Genomic DNA, 24,475 nt, shown 5'->3' on the forward strand with positions numbered 1-24,475 from the left:
CCGTCCCAATGGGGCTTCCCCCCAAAAGCAGGATCTGGACCCTTTGCTGCCCCTGTGTGTCTGAAGCCTGAAAGCCCCTGCCAGCTCCTCTGTAAGAGCCTTGACAGTGGAGAGGCAGGCAGGGAGGACTTTAATCACCATGACTGTCACGCCCTGTGCCAGCCTCCCGGCTCCTGCCTGCCCCTTGGGAGCTGAACTATTGTCACATTTTCTTAGCCCTCTCTCCAATCTCCGCTTGCCCTTTCTCTGTGCGTGGCCATACATCATCCTTAAAGGTTGGCGCAAACCAGAGGGAGTGGGACAGGAGGGGTGCTTGGGGATGTCCCCAGGAAGGAGGTTTGCTTTGGTCCCAGTGCAGCTGTCTGGGGCTCCAATGAAGCAGGGTAAGTCTGGCCAGCTGCCCACCCGGCGGGTCCAGCCAAGTGTGGGGCTGGTCATCACAAGCAAGTCACTGCCAGCACTCTGACCCTGCTGTCCACTGTGCATTCTGCCTGCTTTGCCGGCTGAGGTCTCATTCTGTCCACCTTCCCCCATGACAATGGGCCCCATTGGTGGAGTGAGGCACCGAATCCCTCCTGTACCCCAAGTGGGATTCTGAGCCCTTCCATGAATATCATCCTTTTTGCAAGGCTCTTCTTGTACGCCAAGGTTTTTTGTTTTCTTTTTCAGCATCTCCATTAGAGTTGTAACCAGAGATCATGGTGGTCCAGCCTGGCTCCTCTGCCTGACCATGTTATCTTGGTTGTATAGCTATGTTCAAATTCTGGTCCTTGGTTCCCTGACTGGTCTCATTAGAGATGTCCTTATCTTGAAGATCAAGGACAGAGGCTGAGGGACTTCTCCATGTGTCTTGCCTGAAGCTTCCCTGCTCTCTGCCCAGAAGCCTTCTCTTTAGTTTTTCAGCTATGAAAGGCTCCCACACTCTCCCTTCCAGCCAGGACTCCTTTGAATCCCAGTTCTCATGGACTTTCTGTATTAGTACAGGGGAGAGGGGAGCTGGACACCGGACAGATGCTTAGCTCAGGAACTTCAGAGGTGGCTGCCCTGCTTTCTTCCATCTCCAGTCTCCTTGCAGGCTTGGCAAGCCCAGCTTCTGTTGATATCCCCCAGGTGCCTTGTCAGTTATTTCTCAGGGGCTAGCACATCTCTACTCAAGTACTATTGTGTTCACAGATGGCTCACCCTCCATTCCTCCCTCCCTCCATTCCTCCCTCCCTCCCTCCCTCCCTCTCTCTCTTCCTCTCTCCCTCCCTTCCTTCCTCCCATTCTTCCTTTCATTTTTCTTAGCATTGGGGATTTATCCTAGAGCCTCTTGAACATGAGCAAAATTCTCTACCATTTCTATGTCTTCTCACTCTTATTTAGAAAAAGAATCTCGCTGAGTTGTCCAAGCTGGACTTGAATTCACTCTGTAGCTCAGGCTAACCTTGAAGTTTCAGTCTCTTCCAGCTTAGCCTCCCATGCAGCCAGGGTCATAGGCCTGTACTGTCAGGCTCCAGCTCCTAGAGGATTTATGAAGGCAATGAGCCAGTATGTTTGGCAATCTTGCTTCTGTTTTCTGAAGAACAGGGCCATTTTCCTTCTTTATTGTGTTGGAGGGAGAGCCATGTTCTTGCTGGAGAAGCTTCTACCATGGCATGCTGTCAGATCACCATCCTGAGAGGATCCCTGCCCACCTAGAACCAGGCATGAGATGGACTGGGCCTGGGGGACATCCATTCTCTGTTCAATTGATCAGTCTATATGTATTTCTCCCTTCCAGTACTGGTCTAAGGCAGGGCTCCCGACTTCTCTGAACACAGGGATGCCAATGCAGGAACTTAACATCCTTAAGTGCTAACAGTGTGAGCCCCAGAAGGAACAAGTTCTGGGATTATAGAGAGTCACATAGTATAAGTGGAGGATGTTCAAGACAGGGTAGAGCCTGTGCCCTTCCTGGCAGCCCTAGGCAGGCTTGTCCCAGTCTACTGGGATGCTTGATACTCGAGGGTATCAAGATTCTCAAAGGTATCAGCAGGTACTACTTGGGCTCAAAGCCTACCCCTCACCAATTGCCTGGTGACACTGGGTCTGTTCCAGGTCTGCCTTTCCCATCTTTTTTGTTTGTTTGTTTGAGACAGGGTTTTTCTGTAGCGTTGGAGGCTGTCCTGGAACTGGCTCTGTAGACCAGGCTGGTCTCGAACTCGCAGAGATCCACCTGCCTCTGCCTCCCGAGTGCTGGGATTAAAGGTGTGTGCCACCACCTCCCAGCTGCTTTTCCCATCTTTAAAATGGAGTTAAGAGCATCTAACTCCACAGGGAGATGGTGAGGATTTAATGGCGCTTGGCAGTGCTCAGCACACACAGCTAGTGTCTTATGCCCGTCTGGCTCATTCAAAGCCCTCATGGAAGAGGCAGGAGTGGACAGCTGGTCAGGCAGGATTGAGTCTCCCACCACAGTCTTCTCTCCTCATTTTCCCCTGTCATGTGAAGGTTGCCAGACTCCACTGGCAGGGCAAGGGATGAGGTTTGAGAGTTTGCTACCTTCTGAGATGCATGACCACATTTGGAGTCTCCCACTAGACTGACCTTCTACGGAAGGTGACCTTGAGGGCCAGCAGGACAGGGTAAGCCAGGTGAGGGGCTAATAGCTAGTGGATCCAGGAGTCTTGATGCTGTCACACCCTCTGAAAGCCTGGTCTTAAGCACCGCTGGAAATTCTTAAGCTGGGATTTCAGTTTAATTACGTATTGATTAAACGGAACAAAGGCACGGGGCTCCGGGGAGCAGACTCTGGGAGTGCCTGACGGAATCTCAATGGTGCCAGGTTCCTGCCTCACTCTCATATCCAAACTCTCCCTGCAGAAGAGGACCCATGGCCTCTGCTGTCCTCACAGACCCAGTCCGAGCAGAAGAATAGTGGGTGGTCCTTGGCCACAAAGCATGGGGTTCACTTTCCTGCCTCAGCTCCTGGAATCTTACTCGCTTACTGTTCCAAGCCCAGCCATGCCGTGACCTGGCCAAGGTCAGAGGCAGACTCCCCTCTGTGGAACTCCTCCCTGTGCTCAGCACTGCTCTCCAGAAGGTCCTGGGTAGCATGAACAGCTTGCTCTGTCTCCAAGCTCACTAAGACCCCCCAAACTGAAAAAAAAAAAACCTAAGCCCTGGTTAGCAGGATCAATTGTATGTCTGCCTTGCACACATTCTTGTCTAGGTTCTGGAATTGAGTCTGCTATTGTGTCTGTCCTTCCTGGAATCCCAGTCTTATCTGGGGACCAAGCATGGTCTTTCTGGGGAGATGAAATCTGACCTGAAGCTTGGGGAATGAGAAGAAAGGCAGGCAAAGGCAGCGCTAGGGCATAGAGGTCTTCCAAGGGAAAGAAACAGCATGCATGAAGAGTCCAGACGATGGTGGGGTGCTTTGTTGGGACAGAGGAGGCTGAGCTGCAGAGGTAATGAGCAGGAACGAGCAGGATCCATCACGCAGGCCTGTGGTTGTCACTGAGGCATCTCCACATTCTAGGCACTCTTCTCCCACAGTGTGGTGTAGGGCATAGACTGACATCCGGGAACAGAGTTGCAGTTGGCGACTCTTCACTAACCGGCAGCTTGTTCAGGAAGGAGCTTATAAACCCGTTCTAGTCAGTGACAGGAAGGACGTGTCTGAACCACCCAGCTCTGAGGCCCACTCAGTTTTGGAATTCATGTGACTTCTTTATTGAATAAGCCAGGGTATTTTGTTACTTACAGCTAAAAGCCACCTGGTTGACTGACCCACACAGACCGTGGTGAGGACTCTAAACGTCACTCTCAAAGCAGCCAGGAGCCATGGAAGAAGTCTAACATGCAAACAGTTTCCCTTTTAAAAATTATTGATTTAGTTGTGGGGTGGTGGTGCACAACTTTAATCCAGCACTTGGGAAGCAGAGCAGGCAGATCTGTGAGTTCGAGACCAGCCTGGTCTGCAGAGTGCGTTCAGGACAGTCAGCACAGAGAAACCCTGCCTCGAAACACCCCACCAAAAATAAAATAAATAAATAAAAATATATTTTATTATTATGTGTATGTATGTGCATGTGTGTGTAAGGGGAACATACATGTGAAGGTCAGAGAACAACACTGCAGAGTTGTTTCTCTCCTTCTACCTTCACAAAGTTTCCAGAAATCAAACTCATGTTTTCAGGCTTGCTCAGTGAGCACTGTTAACTACTGAACCATCTCCCTGGCCCTAGCAAACAGATTTCCTTAACAAATATCCTCAACAACGTAAGGGTAATACCACTAGCCTGTATACCTAAAAAGTTAAGATAGTAAATTTACAATATATCTGTTAATTCTTTGAGAATTTCATATGGTGTATTTTGATCATATTTATCCTTCATTTCCCTCCCCAACTTCTATGAGATTCACTAATCTCCCACCGCTTCCCAATTTTGTGTTCTCTCCTTCCTTCCTTCCTTCCTTCTTTCCTTCCTTCCTTCCTTCCTTCCTTCCTTCCTTCCTTCCTTCCTTTCTCTCTCTCTCTCTCTCTCTCTCTCTCTCTCTCTCTCTCTCTCTCTCTCTTTCTTTCTTTTTGATAACCTGCCGAAGCCAGTTTGTGCCAGTCATATGCTCTTGGGTGTAGGGCCATTCATTGGTGTGTTGTCACCTACCAGGAGCCACACCATTAATGAAAACTGTCTCTTCTCCAAAAGCCATCACCTGTCAATAGCTCCCCAGGCAGGGTGAGAACTCATAACACCCTCTCCCCTTAATGCTAATATGTTGACCAACTTGATCTTGAGTGGGCATGTGTAGGCAACTGCTGTGTGTAAGCACATGTGTGTAAGAGTCCTGTCATGACCCAAAGACACTGTTCTGCCCTGGCTGTCCTCAACGTTGTCTTCAAATCTTTCCACCCCGTTTTTCTCCATGAGGGTGATGCAGATGTCCCATTTGTGGTCTAGTGCCACTTATTCTCTGCACTTGGGTCGGTTGTGAGAGTGTGTTAATCACTATCCACAGTATACAGTGCTTGTCTGACACTATCTGAGAGCCACACTAGTCTATGAGTAGGAAGATAGGAATTAACAGACTGCTTAATATTATGTCCACTTAGCATAATAATACTAGTAGGTTCAACACAACCTGGGTTCTTGGCTAGATTTATAGTACCAGGCATGAGTTTCCTCCTGTGGAATGGGCTTTAAATCTGAGAAGGAAGCAGTTAGTTACCTCCATAATGTTTGTGCCAAGGTAGTAAATTTTATGTATATTTTGCTGCAATAAAAAAACGGAGAAAGGCATGTCAAATTGGGTGCAGAGTCGAGATTATCTAGTGCAACAGCAAGCTCCCCATCAGGGAGGTAGCTAGGAGGAAGGCCATTGTCATGTCAAATGGCTGGGAGTGCATCCCATACCCAGGCTAGGTTCAGCATGATAGACTTTCAAGTTTTTTGTTCACTCTAAAGTTCACAGTGTTGTGGATCACTTTCCCACTTCCCTTGGCATTAGAAGATGCTTGGCCTAGGCTGGGGAGATGGCTTGACAGATAGACTGCTTGCCATGGAAACATGAGGACCAGAGTTCCAATTTCTAGAACCCATACAGAAGCATAAAATCTGGAATACGTGGAAGTCTTCTCTTATCCCAGCACGTTGGAGGCAGAATTAGGAAAGCCTGATGGCAAGCTGGCTAGCTAGACTAGCCAGAATTAGCAAGTTCCAGGTGCAGTGAAGAGCAACTCTGCCTCTGTAAATAAAATGGAGAGCAGTCAAGGAAGACACTTGTCAACTTTGAGTTTGCAATGTATACACACACGCCTCATAGATCACATACACATACTAAAAAGAGGAAGGAAGGGGGGGAGGGAGGGAGGAAGGAAGGAGGGAAGGAAGGAAGGAAGGAAGGAAGGAAGGAGGGAAGGAAGGCCAGTCCTGTGCCTCTGTGAGGTTCTCCAGGATGAGAGGGATTTCTACCCAGCACTCCTTGCTCTCCGACCTTCCCACTCTGTCTTCTTTCATAGCTCCCATCACTTTCAAATATTGCCATAGGGTCAGCTTTAGCTCAAGCGATTATCATCAAATATTGCCATAGCTGACTTATTTATCTTGTTTATTGTCTGTTTCTTCAACTCAGCGTCTGCTGTCCAATGTGGGGGCCACTGGACACAAGGGACTGTTTGGTCACAGGAAATGTGACTGGTCCTAAGTGCCACATGCTATAAGTATAAAATACACATCAGGTTATGAAGACTCGGTATTACAAAGTGAATAGAAGACCTCATCTTTAATTTTAATAACACCACTCGCTGGAGCCAAAGCCTATAAAATTAATCTCATCCCATTCTTACAAAGTAGCTGCTAGAAGTTTAACATGAACTCTATGTTCCACAATGCATTTCTGCTGGAGAGCATTGCAAAAGGCTAGGGGTTGATGGACTGTGGTATGAGTGTCACACGTAGCAAGCCACCTGTTTGGGGGTGGCCCAAGAATAAGCATAGTCATTACATCTCTAAGGGATTATAAGAAAACAAAGAAGTTAAATACACTCAGCAAAGATTACACATGGCCCACAAAGCCCAAACTGCTCTCTCTGGCACTTGGCAGGAAGTCTCTGTTTCTGTTGTTGCTGCTGCTAGGCTGTAACAAGGACCAAGGCTTGAACTTTTGTCGGTTCTGTTTTTCATTGTGTCCCTAGCGCCTCATGTGGTACACACACTGTTGTGCACATAGTAGGTGTTGAGTAAACATTTGATAAGTGGATGGCTGCAATTCCCTGATGGCTGTTGTCCTTGATGCTCCTGGGGCAGATGTGTGCCCATGTCCCCTACATTCCACCACCCTACAGAACAGGGGACCAAACCACGAGCTGGGGTGACCTGGGGATGACACTCTGGGCTGTGTACTGTCTCTTACCATCTGTTTCGAGGTCAGAGTCACTAGAGACCCTTCCAGCTGCTGGGGCTTTGGGCTGGAGGATGTGGACAGGAACTCACCCACTCCTTGACCTCAGAGCAACGCCAGTTGTGGGAGAGAAAGGTCTGTGTGTGGGAAAGGAAGTTAGTCCCGGCTGGGAAAGCGTATTCGGAGGACTTAGTCTTCATTGTGAGATCTCTTCCTGGGAGCCAAGGAGCCTGTACACGGAAGACAAAGTGACGGAGCCTGCAGAGAGAGTCCCAGTCAACACTGGGTCCTGCCTCCCTGTGGAGGGTGCTGTGGCCCTGGTGGCTTAGAAACCAGAACTTGCATTATGTTGTGTGTGTGTGCTTTTAAAGTAGGTTTTGTGTTTTGTCTCCTTCGGGTTCAGCTTTTATATCTTTTGTAATATAATTATTTGTATTCTTAAATTTTATTTTATTTTTTGTTGATTTTTTGAGATAGAGTATATAGTCCTTGCCGTCCTACCCGAAGGCAACCCCACACCCACCCACCACTTGATGCCAGGCTATAGCAATGGAAGCAATGGATGCACTGCTCTGGTCTTCAGTTTCCCACACAGGCTTGGAAATGGACAACTTGAGGGTATAAACCCAATTTCAGTCACTCCTGGGGTGTCTATTGCAAAATTTACCCAAATTTGGGGCTGTCTCACTTCATATGACAAATGATTTGAGTCCCCTCCAGGGTTTTTGGGCTTTGCACTCCGCTCCCTCCGTCTTCCCTGCTCTCTGTCTGTCTGTCTAGCTGCCTCTCATGTCTCCACTCTGAGATGGCCCCTCACTCCTTCACTCACCCCATGCCCCAGTAAGCCTCTCGCACTGACTCTGTTGTTCTGGTATGTTCTCTTTGTGGCTTACCTTGGCAGGGCCCGCCGAAAGGTACCCACTTGGCCTTTTTACTCCCTGGGCTCTCCTGGCGTTTGGCCTGGTCATGCTGGGATTCTACCACAGCAGGTCTCTTTGTTTCTGTCTGCTCCCCCATCCTAAACTGTGTAAACGTCCCATCCTTACATTTTTTTTACAACGTGGGAGTCAGGGCCAGAGGGTCCAGCTGCTTCGTGTCAAGCACATGCCCATTCTCCCTTACAGCGTCTGCTGATCTGGCGCTCAATAAGGTATGTACAGATCATTTGTCTGTGACTGAATTGGATCCCAAGGTTTAGAGTCCAGTTATTCCTACGTTACTTTGCACACGGACACACGTGTGCTCGTCTGACTCCTGAAGCCTACTTCACACACGTGGACATCTCTGCTGCTCACTCCCCCTCCCAGCAGCCTGGGAGACCCACAGCTTAAGCTCTAGCCTGCTGTATTTTCCATACGGCTCTGCCTCTTGCAGTCCACGAGGACACCTCCCTTATCTTCGGCTCCTTCCTGACTTTCTCTCACCTTGCAGTCAGACTGCAGACCCACTATGCTGTCTCCCAGTTTCCGCCTGCAGTCCTGCAGCTCATTTCCACTCTCCGCTTCCTCTTGGAATGTATGGGAACACACTTGCACAGTGTTCCACTTTGCAACTCTCTCTCTCTTACAACAGCCTGGCCTCAATACAAATCAGTGGCCAAAATTGGCGAACTTGTGATTTCCAAGTTCTCACAAATCATTATCTGCTAGTGTCACAGACAAAGGGTCCCCAAATACCTTATATCTGCTACAATTCCAAAGTCCCTTATCTCTAAGGTTCTACTTCCTCACTCTTAAAAATCTTCTATTCCTATGGTTTCTTGCATACTGCTCTATACTGCAAACTTTTATTTCAGGATTTATAAGTTGCTTGTCTGTCATGGTTTAAAATCTATATACTTTGTAAAAGAGTCTGTTTCCGGCAGAAAGTTTTGTATGTCTCACTGTTAAAAAGCTCTATTTTGTATGTATGTATGGATCTGTACATATATGTTTTCTTGTGGACATGGGACCACACAGAATTACTTCAGGCTCAGTTGGGTGTGTGAATGTATGTGGTCACTGCATGCTTGTTTCTGAGTTTATATGTTCTGTGTATCTTGGTAATATTTCAAGCTATAGCTATTGCAACTAGCTGCCTGGGCTTTCTGGCCACTGAATCTGATGCAATAGCAGAGATTCATATGTCATTTGGGTATAAATAATATCAAAGTTATTTTATGCTGTTTTACCTTATTAAAAAAACTGCTAAGGAAATGGATATGGTTAAAAATCTGTAACCGAAAGTTAACTTAAAACTTGTAACTCCAAATTGGAACTCCTTTGGGAAATAACATGTGGTTTGTCACCATCTTAATTAAGTACAGCCATGTGGGAAGTCAGTATTTTGACCAAGGTTGGAGAAGGAGATGTCATGTGACTTCACCGCCATCTTGATTAAAGTCTAAGCACATGGAGTGAGCCTACCAATGAGACAAGGAGGTCTCCAAGACATTTTGGATTAGAAAGAACTTTTGTATGATAATTTCTGTCCTGTCCTAAAAACAAGGTTTATGAAAGACAGGAGGACTTAAAACAATGCTGTTTTAATGAGGTGTTAAGGATTCACCTCCATGTATCCATGTACAGCCAGATTTTGTTTGTCTAACCTTGTTTTTACTAACATTGTTAAGCTATAGCTAGTTTGTTAAACTAAGTCCTACAGAAAACTGTTTTGTTTATAATGGTGTACTATAAAAGGATCAGGAACTATCCCAGTCTCTTTGTGGACTGTGCTCATGAGTTAAAAGTATTATCTTGATGTTAAAATAGCTTCCATTTAGAAGTTGTTATTTTTTAAGGCTAACCTTAACAGGGCTAAAACTATAAAATCCTAAGTTTACAAGATGTACAAGTTAACCATCAGTCACCTTGTAAAGGGTCAACTTCTTTGATATGTTCAAACTTATCTTCTCAGATATTCTAAAAGCTAAACCTAAAACAAGTAACTAGAAACAAACAACTTTTGTCTAGTTTAGATAAACCTCACAGATAATGGTCCTCAAACGCTTCAGAGCTCTGAAAATATGACATTCAAAATGTTTAATAAAAAAGCTTTTTGTGATAGAGACATGCCAGCCTCTGGCAGCACCTCTATCAGCTCCAAAGGAAAAGGATGGACACAAAAGAATTTCTATCTGAAGTTTGCTTTAAATGTAGCAAGTCCAGTCATGGAGTGGAGAAAACTGCCTTTCACCTCAACTGTGCAAAACCCCGTCCCCCCAAGTCCCTATTCCACAGGAGAGTCTGTCAGAGTTTCTGTCCCCAACAGTCATGGAGGAACCTGGGGTAGCTGTCTTGGTAGCTGGTAAGTCTTGTTTCACTCCTGCTTATTCAGGTGACATTTATCCTTCCCTGATCTGATGTTTTTTGATGACTAGGGTACAGATCTTCACCAGTTTAACAGCTCCCCAGCACCCCCCCCCAAGGCTACAACCATCTTGGTAGCTCATTACGTTTCTTGTCAAAAATACAGACAGGTTTGTCTTGCTCACAGACTTCACAGAAAAGGATACACAGGCTTCGGATGCAACTAAAGGAACACGGAAAATTACTTAAGGTGTGTAAAGATGCTTCTGACTTCTGCGCCCTTTCTAGGCTACTATCATGCTGGGATTTCGGAGCTTCCGAGTTTTAGCGTTGATAAATGGAGCTCTGAAAAACTGATAGAGCACTGGCTATTTACTATCCAGTCACAAGTTCAAGATTTGAAAATTCCTCAAGTTGTTTTCTAAGTGTAGACTTAGAGAGAGGTGTGTTTCATCAGGCTAAATCCAGGCTCTCTAGACACAAGAAGAAGGTTCATACCTTTTAACTCAAAGCTATAGCCTTTGCTTAGTTAGACACCAAGGTGTAAATCTGTCCCAGCTGTTTTAAAGACACCTACATGTTCTTGGGGAAAGAGTGCTGTTACTGTATCAAGGAATCTGGCCTGGTGGAAACTAATATTGAGTCAATCCACAAACTGTCAATACATCCAGGGCATATCTCCGTTCCATTCTTACTGTCAGTCTTTACTCTTCCCTGGGCTAGCTTGTAAGCTGATGTGCCAAATCACTTACCTTCTCCACTTCCTCCCAGAACAGATTCCTGAGGTCTCCAGGATGGCAGTTAACCGAATGATTCTTCACCCATACCTCTGGCTGAATATGAGCCCACCAACTTCCAACTCCCCCGCCCCCCCTCACGCCATATCACGTCAACGAGAAGTACCCAGATTTAAACAGAGGCACGTATACCAAAGAAGGTTGGGGTGTTTGACTGGAATCACCAGCTCAACCCTATTTCTCTCTCTCCAAACCCTGGCCTCTCAGAAAAACCACCAAAAAGTCTAGTTCCCCAATCCTGGGGATTGTGGCAGCTCCTCCCCTGAAGTTGCTGGCTGCCCAATTCCTGCCCAAAGCATTATAGTTGGGTGCAAACCTAGCCTGTGGCAGACGTCATCACCCTGCACGTATTCAAGCTCCCTCCTTTACATCAGCCATGTGATTTTTTTTTCCCTGCCTCAATCTCTGGGGGCTGGAGGAACTACCCAGGAGTTGCTTTGCTCAGAATAAACTTGGTCTTTTACCTTTTTAATTCAGCTTGATCTGGCTTACTGCACCAGAGGAGAAACCTATTATTGGGGTACAGAAAACCTATTAGGTGGTTCCTGCAGATGGCACAATGAAGGAGACCACTCTGCTGGGGGAGGTGACTTGAGCACTTTAAAAATTATTATGCTTTATTTATTCATTCTGTGTTCTCTCTCTCTCTCTCTCTCTCTCTCTCTCTCTCTCTCTCTCTCTGTGTGTGTGTGTGTGTGTGTGTGTGAGTGGGTGGGGGGGGAGTATGTACATGGCATGGCGTGTGTGAGGAGGTCAGAGGACCAGCTTTGGGAGTTGGTTCTCTCCTTCTGTCAAGTGGGCTCCAGGGATTGAACTCAAATCTTCCCACTTGGTGGCAAGCATCTTTATATGCTGAACTGTAGTAACCAGTCCCCCATTTTAGCAGCCATTACAGGCTAACATGTGCTTGCATGACTTTGCTGCTCCTGTCCTGGTCACTAAGGTCAGATCCCCTCCTCATGGCAAAGGCTGTGCTTTACAGCTATGGGTGGGCATAACAGTGACCTGCAGAACATAGCAACCGCCCTGGGAGGGCCTATGGGCCATAACAACCAGTTGACCAATCAACACAGGGCAGGTCACCCAAACCTGGAAGCGCACCAATCCTGAGGCTGTTTCATAACCCCTAGACACTCCCCTTACGCTGCCCTTTAAGGTCCCTGCCTCGAGGTTGCTTGGGGTCTTTCTCCAGCCATCTGCCATGGTGGTGGGGTGAAGGGCCCAAGCTAATGGGGTTAGCTCGTTAAACATCTACAATAAAAGAGTCTTTGCTTTTGCATCGAAATGGGCCTCTTCATGATTCTGGGGTTCAGAATTTAGGCACAACAGAACCATCTGAAAAGTACTCTTTTTAAAAACACTGATAGAAATCAACTCCAGCTATTTGCCCAACATAAGTATAGCTGGGGCCTAGCGAAGCTGGGAGAGTGCTTACCTAGCAATGCATGCATCCCTGTGTTTGACCTCCAGTGGTGCATAAGTCAGGTGTGGTACCATATGCCTGCAATCTCTACACCCCAGAGGTGAAAGCAGGGCATCAGAAATCCAAGTTCATCCTTGACTATACAGACTTTGAGACCAGATCATGTCTGTGTTACAAGCAGATCATGTCTTAAAAAAAAAAAAGAAAGAAAAGGAATAGAGATGGGTCAGGAGCAGCATGTAGGCAAGTGCTCTCCCAGTCTTGCCACAACGTTTTAGGGCAGTCTGAGTGCACAGGGGTGAGGGAGAGCCTACCCAGAGGAGAATGTGGATGAAAGGGTTGGAGACAGAACTGCACTTGAACTTCAGAATCCTCTTGCGTAGGTGGACATCTATAGGGGCAGCTGGGGAGGGAGTTGGGTGGGGAGGACTTGAATGCTGAACTCAGAGTGGGGAATAACATTGGCCAAACGATGGGAAACCTTTGGGGCTGGGAAGGTTTTGAGTAAGAGACCTATGGCTCAGGGGAGTGAAGGTCTTGCACAAGCTCCACAGACTGAGAGAGCTGGACCTTTGGGGCAGCCACTGCCGCCTTTGATAACAGTGTTAATGACTCTAACTCACTTTAGTCCATTAACGAGTCTTTATTGAGCTGGAGCAGGCGCCAGGAGTGCGTGGGTGTTAGCTGGTATGCAGGCGCCTAGAAGCCCTGCCCCCACAGGAGATGGTCATGTGAGCGCCCCTGAACAGAATCTGAGGCTGAGGAGGTGTTGTCTCCTGCGCCTGTCGCCACCCCTGGGCTGCAGCGCCTTCCCGCATGCATCCCTTCACGCTGGTGAAGCCTCTATTCACGGGGTGGGTGATTGAAGTGACGTCACTGTGGACACTTGGGGTAAACTTCAGTCTTTTCCAGCGTTTCCTGCTTTTCATCTCCCTTTGCTGCCACAGGTAAGGCAGCATCAGGAGAGGTTAGGAGGAAGCCCAGGACTCCTGACTGACAGTGGGGGCCGGAAGCACCAAAAAGAGATGCTATCTAGAAGTGATCCCAAGCCAGCCTGGAAGAGAATAATTCATGCATATGTGTGGGATCTCATGGCTATGCGCGCGCGCACACGCGCGCACACACACACACACACACACACACACACACACACACACACACACACACACACACAGAGACCTGAAACAAATAATGCCCATGGGGTTGGCTGTGTTAGACTTAGGACAAGGTAGGAGCCCCGCCCTTCCATTCCTTTGACCATATGGTCCTGGCTTACAAAGCTGACAGTGCTGAAGGGGCAGAAGCGGGATTCTATCCTGCCTTGCTTGGTTCAGCTCCTGTTTCTGGCTATGGCACCAATTCCTGTCTGCAGTAAGCCTCGGCTTCTCCATGGGCATCGTGGTATCAAGTCTTTGCTTGAAACCAAAGCCAGACGATCACTTCAGTGGGCTTTCTGGGTTGCCTACAGAGAGGTTTTAAGAGGCAGGAGTTGCCTGGGCTTTTGGACAGGATCCCAAGAAGTGTTGAAATATTAATCCCATTTCACAGATGTAAAAAACCAAGGCCCAGGAAAGTAGAGAGACAGCCGAGACCACACTACCAAGCCCTGCAGCCTGGTCCTTGCCCCCAGGAGATGCTGAAGTCTCTGTCCAGGGCTGTTTTTCCACAGCCTGGGTACCATGGCGCTCATTGTTTCATGATAGTTTTGAGTGTCTCATTTGCTTTTCTTTTCCTCCTCCTCCTCCTCTTCTTTAAAAAAAATAATGGGGACAGTCTTAACTCTTACCCTAAATTGACTTCAAACTCACAGCAATCCTCCTGCCTCGTCTTCCTGGGTGCTGGGATTATAGGACTGTGCCAGCTTGCCCAGCTGCAAGGCTGCATTTGTATTTGACTGTATGTGGGGTGGCCTGTGAGCAGGCTGCTGTCTGCTTGTGAGTATAGAACTGACAAGAGGCGCCGGCAGAGTGTGGAGACTGTCAGCAGAGCGGCCGCCTGTGAAATTAACATGATATCAAAAGCGTCAGTGTTTATTTACTGGAAATATCTGGACAGGATGCAGATCAGGCTTGCAGCTGGTGCCTGAGTGTGAGGGTCACCTCTGCCGGTCCCTCAGCAGCCACTAGGCCCTGCTGGCCGAACCAAGTGAATCCCTGGCCAAGACCTCCATTCTTCCTCACCCGATGAGAATCAGCACTCGGAAAAAGCAGGACTTCGAGGACATTTGTTCTACCATGGTGTCAAGTTCTAGTGCATAGTGTGGGGCTTTCTGAGGCCTGTGCTCCCTGGAGGACTAAATGATTAAAGCAGGGGGGGGGGACTCCTGGCCCTGCAGATCAACTCTCCTTTCTCCCCAGCCAGGTAGGAACAGCTAGCTTTCCTTGGACCCTTAGCCTTACCTGATTGGGCCAGATTGATGTCACCTGACTGAATTCAGCCAATCATAATGTATATCGTAGGACTTTGCACTCTGGGAGCCTTAGAGATTTGGTTAGAAGCTTGGAGCTGAGATTGAGGTGTCTGGAGAAGAGTGGAACTGGGGTACAGAGGTAACCGGCTCCCAAGCGGAGACCCCCTCCCCCACCCTGGTGGTTTCCAGATTGGGAGAGGAAAGCTGGAGAATTAAGAGTTTGTTTGTTTGTTTTAGTTTTTCGAGACAGAGTTTCTCTGGGTAACAGTCCTGGCTGTCCTGGAGCTCGCTTTGGAGACCAGGCTGGCCTGGAACTCATGGAGATCTGCCTATCTCTGCCTTCTGAGTGCAGGGATTAAAGGCCTGCGCCACTGCCTGACCGAGATTTTTTTAAATGTGTTATTGCTGGGCCTTGTGGCACATACCTTTATTCTCAGCGCTGGGGAGACAGAGGCAGGCAGAGTTCTGTGCCTGGTCTACAAAGAGAGCCCCAGGTTAGTCAGGGCCACAGGATAAAATCCTGTCACAAAAAACCATCATTGCTGTTGTTGTTATCATTGGAGAAGGAGGTAGCATATGCTACAGTGGGCATGGAGGTCAGAGGACTTCGTAAGAGTCAGTTCTCTGCTTCCTTCCTTCCTTCCTTCCTTCCTTCCTTCCTTCCTTCCTTCCTTTCTTTTTGTTTTTGTGGGTTTTTTTTTCCGAGACAGGGTTTCTCTGTAGCTTTGGAGGCTGTCCTGGAGCTAGCTCTTGTAGACCAGGCTGGTCTCGAACTCACAGAGATCCGCCTGCCTCTGCCTCCCAAGTGCTGGGTTTAAAGATGTGCATCACCAATGCTCGGCTGCAATCATGTTTCTTCTTCTTCTTCTTCTTTTTTTTTTTTTTGGTTTTTACGAGACAGGGTTTCTCTGTATTGTTTTGGAGGCTGTCGGTCCAACCCAGTCTTGAACTCACAGAGATCCGCCTGCCTCTGCTTCCCGAGTGCTGGGATTAAAGGTGTGCGCCATTACTGCCCAGCTGTGCAATCATGTTTCTTAACATGTCACTGTGATCTTATGTTCCTTCCAGGGATACTGGCCCTGGGACAGAGCCTGACTGAGCAAGATGACAAGAAATTGAGTTATTTGGGAAGGTTGAAGAGGCCACTCACCCATGATATATATGGTAACTAAGTCAGGAATTCTGCTGTGTCCTACAGACCTGAAGCCCACTGAGAGGCAGGCTAGGGGACCACTGAGGAGAACAGAACCAATGCTCCATTTCTTGGGACATTCCCTTGCTGGCCTTAGCTCCTCCAGGGTCTGAAAGTTAGAGGCAGGACTTGTTGTGACTTACACACCTTCCCCAGCCTCCCTCTTGACAAAACCAAGTTCAAACATCCCAGACAAGGGTTCTGAGCTGCAGGAGGTTAGGGCAGGTGATGATTCTCAACAGTAGGGACAAGTGGATATGACCAGTTCAGAGTGGGTCGGGAGCCCTCTCTTAAACCAGCCATGACTAGAGGAGGGGGTCCTACCAGACTGCAGTTCCCACTCACCCCGCATGGTCAGGGGGTGGGGGAGGCACACACCTCCAGAACTGAGACCATGTGATCAGATAGAACAAGTGCTGTCCTTTCTGTTTTTGTAGCACAGGAATGGGGTGCGGTGGGATCAGGCCAAGAGGAGGAGCAGAGAGAACTAATTGACCTCTATTGCCGACAAATCTACAGTGATGGGCTCCAAACTGATGTTATGCTGGCTCGGGCTGACTTCCCTCTATGACTGAATTGCATGCCTAGTGTAGTGATGCGGTGGGGGGAAAGTCCTCTGCATGTACTCTGATCTTGTAGGGGTAGGCCTGGCCTGGGAAATCTGTGTTCTCACCACATGTTCTAGGGCTGCTCGGGTAACACTGACTTAGGCAATGAGAGTGGCCTGAATGAGACCAGAGGAATGGCTGTCAGCAGTGAGGGAGTGGGCATGGGAAAGCGGTTAACAGTAGCCTTGAACATTGTCTGCACATTCCAAACACCAGTGGTCTAGGAAAGAGCCAAGGGTGTGTGTGTCTGTTTAAAGGTACCTGTGACTCCAACGGGCAGCTGGAACCTAGTCGCAGACCATGTGTGTGCGTGTGTATGTGTGTGTGTGTGTGTGTGTGTGTGTGTGTGTGTGTATGTGGTCTCATTCTTATTCCACCCACATTCCTACTTCAAGACTTTGTCCTTCCCACAGCCCAGAAGAGGAAGCCTTGACTGTCACCTGGTCTGTCCTGGCTGATTGGACCTAACCCTGACCTGACAGCTCCCTCTGGGAGTCGACAGCTAAACACAAAAGCTGGTGAGTTGTCCTGGGGGACTGGGGAAGCTGAGGTTGCCATTTCAGGGTAACAAGCGCAGCCATGCATCCCCTGACTGGGCAGCTCTACAGAGAGGGACAGGTGACCTGAGCTCTGAGCAGCCACAAGCTGAGCCAAGGTGAAAGAGAACGCACATCCCTTTCCCGGTTCAGACTGGCCTAGGCTTTCCAGAGCCTCTGTTCCACAGGGCACCCTCCATCCACCCCGCCCCCAGTCAGAGCCGTCTGCAAATGGGTTGCTGTTCTAGCAGTCAAGTAGCATGGGAACACAGACAGCCCTGGTGGTTAACACAGAGCAGCCTAGGGCTCTCACTCCTTTTCCAGAAGAGCCAACTGTAGCACAGCAGCTGGCACCTACTGGGCACATCTCACAAGCCTGGTTCCTTTCCTGGACATGCTATCCAAGTTTGCCAACAGTCCTGTAACAGAGAGCCATGATCTTCATTTCTTTTTTTTTTTGCTGAGAAGAGCGGTAATGTGCCTCAGGGTGCCGGCAGATTAGAGCAGAACTGAGGCTTAAGCTGATGTGCCAAATCACTTCCCACCGATCTCACCAGAAGCCAATTATGTAAAGCAGAGCCGAGGGCAGGTCCTGCTGTGATAAAGGAGTGGGGGGCTGCTGCTTGCCTGTCCCCCAGAGTGACATAGGACATGAGAGCAGGGCCAGGGGGGCTGACCACTGGGGAAACTGCTTTGGGCCTGTGTCCCCGGAAGGTAGCAGCAGTAGAGGAAAGAGGCACAGTCTATGTACAAGGCTCCCTCTGCCTGATTGGGGTCCCAATCCATAGCTAATTGACAGGCCACAGAACACTGTGACCCACAGGGCTCCCACCTTGTCCTGTGTGATTTTGATTTCTCACAGTGTTCAGTGCTCTTATCTCCAGTTGAGTGTGTGTGTGTGTGTGTGTGTGTGTGTGTAGGCCAGAGGTCAAGTGGGTTACATGTGTCTCATTGCTTTAGGTTTTTTTTTGTGTGTGTGTGTGTGTGTGTGTGTGTGTGTGTGTGTGTGTGCGTGTGTGTGCAGGTTCTGGGGATTAAAATCAGGGCTTCATGATTGTGTAACAAGTATTTTACCAACTCAGCTATTTTCCCAGCCATCTCCCTACATTTTTCAGTGTTTCCTATGAGCCACTGGCTGTCCCCCTGCTCCTGCCACCACCCCTGCCCCAAGCTCCCGAAGGGTAGAGACTCTGCTCATCATGTTCTTCCTAATATCCCCTGTGCTTCTCTGTGACTGGTTGAAGTAGGGACTCAGTGGGGAAGGAAAGGAGGAAGAACTGTTCCAGAGCAAGCAATGTCCCATTTTCTAGATGGGGAAACCTCAAGGAGAGGCTAACCAGGGTCACACGGGAATGACAGCTGGGTTGAGCTAGTGCCTGACTCTGGGGACCATCCAGGATGAGTATAGGCATGCACTGTCGTGGGCAGGTGTACAGATCCAGACTGGATATGGAACGGGAGGGTCTAAAACCTCATCCTATAGCCAGTGCCTTCTTAGGTGGGGAACAACTTCTCCTTCTGGCAGGAGCAGGTCCATCTTCCTGGAGCTGGAGGCAATGGGTCATGAAATAGAGAATGTGCTAGCATGCAGAGCCTGGCCTATGAACCTGGTAGAAATCGTGCTTGCTTTCAATAGAAGGAGAGCGTGCACGCTTGTCCAGTCATAGGAAAATGGCAATCAGGATGGCTAACTTTACCCCAATGGGACAAATCTCTTCTTTGTGCAGGGCACCTGGTGTTGGGAGAGCTCTGAATGTGTAGCAGGGACAGATGCTCCTCATGTGCCTATGAGGCCCCTGCTTTAGTGGCCCATGGTTGTTCTGCACACTTTGAAAACAAGACTGGGCACTGAAAGCTGTGGGACTCTGCACGATTCATAACAGTAGGGGCAAACATTTATTGGCCACTTATTCTGTGCCAGACCCAGCTCTAAAGGCCTCGAAGGCACGATCTAATTCACTCCTCACAAGCTGAATGGGCAGCTTGCCACAGTCACACAGCTGGCTGGTGGCAGAGCCAAGATTTGGACCCAGCTCTCTTGGCTGCAGACCCTGTGCTCTTAAACCCTACACCCAGCCCAACTTCCTGATATGCTATATTTCAGCGGGTCAGAAAACTCAAGGTCTGGTCTCACCTGGTCCCCATGTTAGCGGATCCAAAATTAGGGAATTCGTTTATGGAAGAGCCTAGATCACGAACTGAAGATTGCCATAAAAAATGCATGTCTGTGTGCATGTGTGTGTGTGTGAGCACATGCATGTGCGGGTATACACAGTCAGGGGAGAGTTGGGGAGCCATGGTTTCTCTGGCTAGGATACTCACCTGTTCCAAGCTCACCTGTTCAGCACCATCGTGGCTCACTTTAGCCTGGCGTTCCTGAGCCACCTTTACCTTCAGCCCTCGGGCTCCCAACCTTTTAAGAAAGGGGGCCATGGCACACAGGTCCAAAAGGCAGTGTATGCGTGGGATCCCCATGACCATGCCCCAGCGAAGCCCCTCCTAGCATAGCCAGGCAGCTCAGGCTGGTTGCCTAGGAAACAGTGCTTGGAGTGCACTCATTGGTTGTCCCAGGCTCTGAGGGTAAGAATGAGGAGGCTCTAGGCTAAGGCTACCATGTATGCAAATGGTGTGTGTGTGTGTGTGTGTGTGTTCTGCTGTCCTGTCAGTGTGGGAGAATGGGAGGCTGTACAGATGTGAGTTCTCTGTTGTGCACGTGTATTTGCTGGTGTGGGGTACGTGTGTGTGCAAACTCACTTTGAACTCTGCCTCCCCTAGTACCTCCCTCCTTAAACTGTGAAATGTGTCACTCTTGTCCTCATTGCCCAGACAATCCGCTAGCAAACATCGTGCCTCAGCTTACCTAGCCATCACCCCACACCTGTCCTGTCCACAGAAGCATCACACGCCAATAGGAAGGAAGACTCTCTCACACAGGGAGATCTCAAAAGCAAGGACAAAGCACTCAAGTAGGTTTTCATTTTAAACCAGGGGACTTGGAGCTGAGGGTCTGGGACCCTTTGAGAAGACCCCCCGGCCCCCATTCTACATGAATGGTTACTATACCCTAACCTGCCTCTGCTGGTGGGACTCTGGGCTTCATAGCTAGTACAATGCCGTCCTCAGGTGAGACCCCCCCCCATGGTGCCCCAGAGGTGAGAAACCTGCTTTTGTGGGACCCAGCTGAGGCCTGGGAAGCCATCCTGCCAGTCTCTTCTGCTCATGTCCTCACCATAGGACAGGTCACCTAACCCACACCTCTAGAAGTCCTTTCTGCCTGGGTGACTACAGAGACCCATCAACCTTGCAGTGTCCCTGTCCTTTCCAGCTGCCCCACACAAGAAAGGCAAAAGTTGTTCTCCTGGCTCTTGGCCAGCCAGGTCCCAGCCCTGGCTCTGGCTGTAGGGCCTGCTACCCACCCTGCTCCCTGCGGGGGCGCTACCCGCACTCACCAGTGACCAGAAGACCCTAGATGCTTCTTACAAGCAAGCTCATCTGGCCCCCACCTCACCTCAGCAGTATGGGAAGGGGACGCAGAGGGGCGGGACTTGTCCCAGGTGGTAGATGATTAGTAGGTTTTGGAGGAAGACGACACAGGAGTGGGTAAGGAGACCTCCAAGGTATGTGAGAAGCTGTCCAGACGAAACGCCTCTAGGCCCTCTGCTCTGAGCAGCCTTTGAAGCAGTGTGGGAAATGGGCCAGAAGGGGCACCAGGGCTGGGGCAGGTAGAGGGCCACAGGTTCCCTGTTATTCCAGGTAGCATGCTATCAAGGTAGCACGCTATCCTGCAGGTGAGCTTATGGGCCACAAATAGTCCATCTACTGGAGAGGTTGTAATTGTTGCTTCTGCCTTCATAGGCAGGTCAGGCTTAAGTGTGATGGGATCTCAATGAGGTCAGGAAAGAAGTTGGAATCTGGAAAGGGGTAGATGGCCCAGATGGTGTTGGTTTCTCTCAGGCTCTTGGGAAAGACAGGTTCAGAGATGTTTAGGAACTTGTACGAGGTCACCCCACAAAGTACTTCTAGTGCTGGGCCTTGGACAGGGCACAACAGAGACAGAGCCTGGACAGCCTTGCCCTCCGGCAATGGGTGCTGCTGTAGATGCAGATCCATTTCCACCCAGCTTTTTTCCACGTGTCCTTGGAGCGTCCCTTATGAGGCTGTGGAACTGGCAGGTAATGGAGGGCCAACTTTACTGTGCCCATGTCTCTCTTTACGACGCCATATTTTTTTAACGAGCTATGTAAATGTCTGCAAGTCAGAACAAAGTCAGGGCCTCCAGCTGCCCCCTCCCCCCACTTGCCTGACCTTGTATGTCTTGTGGGAAAGTTTCCCCCCCCGCAGGCTGTGGTGGTGGCCTCCTTGTGGCCACTTCCTGGTTCAGCTTGAATCAGAGCAGGGGCTATTGCTGAATGACTCACCGTGTGACCTAGGCCCTGTCACGTCCCTCATCCACACAATGGGAATGCAGAGGGCTTTCTGCTTTCCGTAGCATCATGGTGCCACTCTGCAACCCTGGGCAGCGGCTGGGCCCCTTTGAGACTTTGGTTTCTCATTGTCAAAACAGGTCGACCACCACTTCAGTGCTGCTGAGCCCTGGGCTCTGTGTGGACAAGAGATGGTCTCAAAGAGGAACCCCCACCCTCCCCACCTCCCCGCCTGCCCTTCCCCTCCTCTGGCCCCCCTGCCTGCCCTTCCCCTCCTCTGGCCCCCCTGCCTGCCCTTCCCCTCCTCTGCCCCCCCAACCCCCGCCTGCCCTTCCCCTCCTTTGGCCCCCTCCTGTCTGCCCTTCTCCTCCTTTGACCCCTCCTCTTGTTCCCTGGATTATTCTGCAACAGTGGTCCCAGGAAGGTGTCCCCACAGTACATACAGAGGGGCTGCGGAGCAAGGCTGGAGCTGAAGAGGATGCTCAGAGAACCGGACTGTGGTCCCTGTTGGTGTTCCTGATGGGTATGAAGGCTGCACCTAAAGGAACTGGGGGAAGGGAAGAGAGGGTCTGGGATTGTGCTGGGGCGGCCCTCAGTCTCTGTGTCTCCAGAGGCCTCCCCAGGCCTCCCTGGCATAGTAGCAGCCAGGGTTGGGGAATGCAGATTATGTCATTACAGGAGGCCATAAATCCCTTTGCAGGCTGAGCAAGCAGACTCCTGGGGAATGCGCTGACCACTAGGACTGCACTACATGGCTACCAGCAGATGACAAGGCCAGATTGCCAGGCCTTTGGAACAGGTGCTAAGCCTTATGCCTTGTATTCTGATCAGAGTTCTATATTCTACAGAGGTGCAGGGTGGTCTAGGAAAGTTAACTGGCACAGGTATTGACCATGGGTGCTCACACACACTGTGTTCACCTACCTACACTGTAGCATGCTTGCCACCAACACCTCATTCATCCATGAAAGAGAGACTGCTGGATGTGGTGTCGCTGTGCCCACTTCATGGATGGGAAGCATGAGTTGGGAGTGGTTCAAAATGAGTCCTGGCTTTCAAACCAACCTTGAGATGGGCCTGGGAGTCAGTGTCCATCCGTCCATCCGTGGTGTCCCCGCCCCCCTGCAGCCTTCCATGTTTACCTCTTCGAGGGAATATGTTAGAACTTCTTTGGAGAGGGATTAAAGAAGAAGACACAGGGGCGGCTTGTACCCTAGTTAAACTGTGGCTGCAGGGATTACTGGCCCCGCCCCTGCTGCAGCCTGTTCCAGAAAGGACACTGTACCAGGGGACAGCAGAGTCAGTCAGTCTCAGCTCTCTATGGTCCCTGCATTTATCGTCACTCTCAGAGTCCCCTACTCCTGAGCAAACTGTAGAGGCCTCTACACCAACGGATGCATCCTCCAAGGACAAAGGGACTGTAGTTGTTCCAGGAGAGGGTAACTTCCGAGACGTAGCACCCTTCATGTCCTGCTCGTCTTCTAGTATGAGCATGCAGCTCTTCCTGTCAGGCTCTGCTCGCCTCCCCTTAGCTGAAGAGCCTGTGACGTGCCTGGACAGCAGAAGGAGCCCAGATGTTCACGTGGAACATTCTAGCCCAGGCGTCAAGACACTTAGTGGCTTCTGTTACACTATGATAGAGGGACACCTCCAAGAAGATGTTATGTTAGTCTGGACAGACTATGTGGAAGCAGAAGCCAGTTGTCCCTTGATAAGGTGAGAGACATGGTCACAAACTACTCTGAGTCTTTTAGTCCTAGTCAAGTCTCCCTGGTAGACGTCCCACAGGGCAGGAATAGGCCTTCTGCCCTAGTTCCAGAAGGGAGAATACCAGTACCTGGTTGTGGCTCTAAACCGCTAAGTTTTGGGGGTAGTTGTGCAGAAACAGGAGATTCTACCCCCACCCACCCCTTCGCCCTTCTGTGACTTCTTTACCCAAATTTGGCCTCTGCAACTCCTTCGCCACAGCTGATTGGACAAGAGATGAGCACCTTACTCGGAGGCAGCCAAGGCACTGGCTGGTAGGTGACCAATCAGATTCGTTTCCTTTGGGACTATGAATGAAGAGATGGGAGACTCTAATAAGCCATACTAGGAAGGAGGCTGGGGCTGGAGATTTCCTAAGAGCAAGTGGGAGTCAGGGAGTGACTCTCTGTCTTATATGGGCTGTTATCGCAGGAGGGTACACACTCCCTGGTGGGTCTGTGCTGTCCTTGGTTTTGTGGGTTTTTTATCCACCCCAGGCTGGCCTTGAACTCACTACATAGTTGAGGATGATTTGAACTCTAGATCCCCCATACCTGTGCTCCAGGGATTACAGGTATGTGCCGCCACACTTACAGGTGGTACCAGGGATTGGACCCAGGGCCTTGTTCGTGCTACATGAGCACTCTGCCATGGAGCTTCATACTAGCCTCTGTCCTCTTGTGCTAGGGTCTCAAAGCCTCTTGACCAGCTAGTGACAGAGCTCCCCTAGGGACCCTGATGCCAGTCAAAGGCCTGCTTCTTTCCTTTGTTGTCTGTAGCCCTCATCCACACTCACAAACATGAGTCCTTCAGGGCCCTGGGTTCGCTTGTTCTGTCCAAGCAGAGAGACTAGTGGTCATGTTCCTACCCCTCCCACAGTTAGGCCTCCAGGAGCACTGTGGAAGGGATGACCAGCTTGGCTTCTAACCCAGCCCACCAAGTCCTACAAAGTCCCCGACATGCCAGCTCCTGGGTTCAGCCATCTCCCCTGCGTGCCCATCAGGCTAATCACAGTAACCACCAGTGTCCCAAAATCATACAACATGATCTTTGTATTCCAAGGCACCCTAAAATAGGATTCTAGACCCCATTTAGTGCATGGGTCACAGTGGTAATGGGTTTTGAACCAAAGTCAGCCTGACTCTAAAGCCCATTATCTACCTGCCTCTACTGTGTGACTCTGGTGCG

General features: G+C 49.6%; 1 long non-coding RNA gene across 1 annotated transcript; it reads left to right on the top strand.

Moving 5' to 3' along the window:
• The first annotated feature begins 10,326 nt into the window (after nucleotides 1-10,326).
• LOC121133566 lies at nucleotides 10,327-11,420 on the top strand. Its single transcript, XR_005870451.1, has 2 exons — nucleotides 10,327-10,401; nucleotides 10,928-11,420. It is a non-coding gene; the product is annotated as an uncharacterized LOC121133566 (long non-coding RNA).
• The last annotated feature ends 13,055 nt before the right edge of the window (nucleotides 11,421-24,475 follow it).

This window comes from Mesocricetus auratus, unplaced genomic scaffold, assembly GCF_017639785.1.
Source record: "Mesocricetus auratus isolate SY011 unplaced genomic scaffold, BCM_Maur_2.0 Super-Scaffold_100022, whole genome shotgun sequence".
Taxonomy (NCBI): Eukaryota; Metazoa; Chordata; class Mammalia; order Rodentia; family Cricetidae; genus Mesocricetus; species Mesocricetus auratus.